The sequence below is a fragment of the Cebus imitator genome, unplaced genomic scaffold, assembly GCF_001604975.1.
Source record: "Cebus imitator isolate Cc_AM_T3 unplaced genomic scaffold, Cebus_imitator-1.0 Scaffold79, whole genome shotgun sequence".
Taxonomy (NCBI): domain Eukaryota; kingdom Metazoa; phylum Chordata; class Mammalia; order Primates; family Cebidae; genus Cebus; species Cebus imitator.
This window is the reverse complement of record NW_016107394.1, coordinates 2,741,397-2,744,913: the sequence shown is the minus strand read 5'-3', so window position 1 is coordinate 2,744,913 and position 3,517 is coordinate 2,741,397. Positions and strand designations below refer to the sequence as shown.

Here is a 3,517-nt window from a genome sequence, read left to right as displayed (position 1 = left end):
AGGATGGTCTCGATCTCTTGACCTCGTGATCCACCCGCCTCGGCCTCCCAAAGTGCTGGGATTACAGCCTTGAGCCACCGCGCCCGGCCTTAAATTTTTCTTATTTGAGAAAATAGTGATAATTAATTGGGCAGCACCAGATCATACGCAGTTCAGGTTTCCACCAATGGAATGCCAGAGGAATGCTTTTATAGGGTAAACTCAGAAGCAAACAAAGTAAATATTTGATTGGGTAAAGTGGCACAGAAGTAACCTTTTTTGGATCATTCCATTGGAAAGTTTCTAATTAGAAGGTAGTTGGCAGTTTTTGATTGATCAAGCTTCAGTTTTGTTTTACCATTTATACTGAGTTGAGTTTTGGTTTGCTTATATAGGAACCCAGAATGTTGGAGCTGCCTCAGTTTAATGAACTTCCAGTTAATTATCTTAACAACCCCACTTTACATCATATACACAAACTAACTCAAAATGAACACCTAAAGGTAACAGCTAAAGCTAATAAACTTACAAAAAAAAGCATAGGGGTAAATCTCTGTGGACTTTTATTAGTTAACACCAAAGCCTAAGCAGCAAAAGAAAAACTAAATAAATCAGACATCATCAAAATTTAAAACTTTCATATTTCAAAGGACACTATCAAGAAAATGAAAGACAGCCCACAGAATGGGGGAAAATGTTTGCACATCATGTATCTGCTAAGAGACTTTCTTCTAGAATACTTTTAAACTCTTATAGAAAGTAGAAATTACTCAGTTTAAAGATGGGAAAAGGATCTGAATAGACATTTCTCCAAAGAATATGTACGAATGACCAATAAATAAGCACATGAAATTATTCTTTTTTTTGAAGACAGTCTCACACTGTCACCCTGGCTGGAGTGCAATGGCGCAATGTCAGCTCACTGCAACCTCCACCTCCCAGGTTCAAGCGATTCTCTTGCCTCAGCCTCCTAAGTAGCTGGGATTACAAGCACCACGCCCAGCTAGATTTTTGTATTTTTAGTAGAGACAGGGTTTCACTATGTAGACCAGGCTATTCTCAAACTCCTGACCTCGTGATCCGCCTGCCCTGGCCTCCCAAAGTGGGATTACAGACGTGAGCCACTGTGCCCGGCTTTAAGATTCTTAATAGTTATCAGGAAAATGCAAACAACAGTAAGACACCACTTTACACCCACTAGGATGGCTAGAATCAAAAGGAAGACAGTAAAAAGTGTGTGCCAGGATGTGGAGAAACTCTCATACCCTACTGGTGAAACCAAATGATGTGGCCACATTGAAAAACAGTCTAGTATTTCCCCAGATGGTTAAACTTAGCATTACTCCATGATCTAGCAATGCTAGTCCTATGTATATACCCAAGAGAGATGAAAACATGTCCACACTAAAATCTATATTATTCATAACAGCCAAGAAATAGAAACAGCCTAAATGACTACCAACTGAGAAGTGGATAAACATTATAATGTTGTATATCCACACAATATAATGTTATTTGGCCATTAAAATGAATGAAATGCTATACATGTTACAACACAGATGAATCTTCAAAATATATATTATACAAAGTGAAAGAAGTTATTCATAAAAGACCATGTATTATATTATTTCATGTACGTTAAATGTCTGGAATAGGCAAATCTGTAGACAGAAAGTAGAATAGTGGTTGTCAGGGCTGCAGAGAATAGGGGGTTGGGGAGCAATAGGTAAATGGTATGTGTTTCTTTTGAATGTGATCAAATATTCTAAAATTGACTGTGGTGATGGTTGCATGTACTATGAATATACTATAAGCGATTGAATTGCAAACTTGAAATGAGTGAATTGTATGGTCCTAAAAAAAAAAAAAAAAAGTTGTATACCAAAAGATCTTTGTCATCTGAGCTATATGTCAATAAAGTTTTACCAAAAAAAGAAATTATGAAAAGAATAAGCAGATTTTTGTAAGAGTATTTACCAAATTGAATGCCTCTAAGCCAAAAATTTCAGTTACCTTGTATAAAGATTTATATAGTACCCCAAACCATTGAATAGCGCACTTTAAATGATTCAGATAGCAAATTTTAGATGAGTTTTACCTCGATTTTTAAAAAAATCTATTTGCTTAAAAACATTAAGATAAAAAAAAATAATTCAGCAAAGAAAGCCCAGTGAAACAAGTCTGAACACAAATTGTTTTTGATATCAACTCCCCAAGCAGGGAATTCAGAGGGAAATCAAAATTATATACCTACTGGGCACAGCTGTTCACACCTGTAATCTCAACAATTTTGCAGGCCAAGGCAGTAGGATTGCTTTAGCTCAGGAGTTTGAAACCAGCCTAGGAAAAAAAAAAAAAAAAAACTCTAGCCCTTAAAAAAAAAAAAAAGTTGTGTACCAAAAAGTATCACTGGAGTACAGTGGCTGTCTATTCACAGGCATGACCATAGCTCACTGCAGCCTCAAACTCCTAGGCTCAAGTGAGCCTCCTTCCTCAGCCTCATGAGTAGCTTGGACTACAGCTACAAGCCACTGCACCAGCTCCAACTTGTTTTTCCAGGAGCCCCACAGAAAGCCACCAACTGAGAGTCCTCAAAATTAACTTAGTGGAACCTTAAATGTTAAGGAAGAGATCAGCACTTGCATATGTGAAACAATGAGGCTGAATGTATTACTAAGCAAAAGAGAATGACACAAAACACATTCTGTCTAAACAAAGCAAGTGTTATATAGGGTTTTGAGAAGCTTGGATGTCAGGGATTGACAGACTTCCAAAACTAGGGACGTTTAAGGGATTGGCTCACTGTTAGCCTTGATGTTTAGAGTTTGGAGAACTAGCAGAAGCAGAAGTTGTCACAGATTGGCTGACTTTCAGATGCATGGCTGTTGGAGCAAAGCAGCAGTTACTGTCTGATCAGGAGGGGTTTAAAACTGGTTCTGTGGTTACTCGTTTATGGTTTATGGAACAAGGGCTAAAGAATAAACAGTTATTCCCTTTCTTGAATTTGGAGAATAGGAACTTTTTATTCTTAATCTCTACTGTTTCTGCCAGATATCACTGTTGGTCAACAAACAAGTTAATAAACGCAGCCAGGTCAAAGGGGGAATTCTTTAAGCTTGTGCTGAAGAATGTTAGAAGTATTAGAGAGAAGTCCTTTAGTATTAAAAAGTATTATTATTAAAGAGACACGGTAGCTTATAACTCAGTATCGTTGAATGGCAGTCTTTCAAGATTAATTTCATCTGAACTGGTAGAGCCTGTTCAGTCTTTTCTTGGAAAAATAGAAGTGCTGTTACATAGAATATTCATTCAAAAAAGGTTATTGAATACAAAGTTAACTGAGTGTGATGGCACTGAAATCCCAGCTATTCAGGAGGCTGAGGCAGGAGAATCGCTTGAATCCAGGAGGTGGACTTTTCAGTGAGCAGAGATTGCACCATTGGACTCCAGCCTGGGCAACAAGAATGAAACTCCATCTCAAAAAAAGAAAAAAAAAAAAAAAAAAAAAAAAAAAAAAAAAAAAAAAAAAAAAAAAAAA

At 37.0% G+C, this 3,517-nt stretch overlaps 1 protein-coding gene across 5 annotated transcripts in view; it reads left to right on the top strand.

Annotated features, from left to right (window-relative positions):
- FCHSD2 (FCH and double SH3 domains 2) overlaps positions 1 to 3,517 on the top strand; it is a 292,296-nt gene that overhangs the window by 255,991 nt on the left and 32,788 nt on the right. The gene's annotated exons all lie outside the window — the stretch shown is intronic.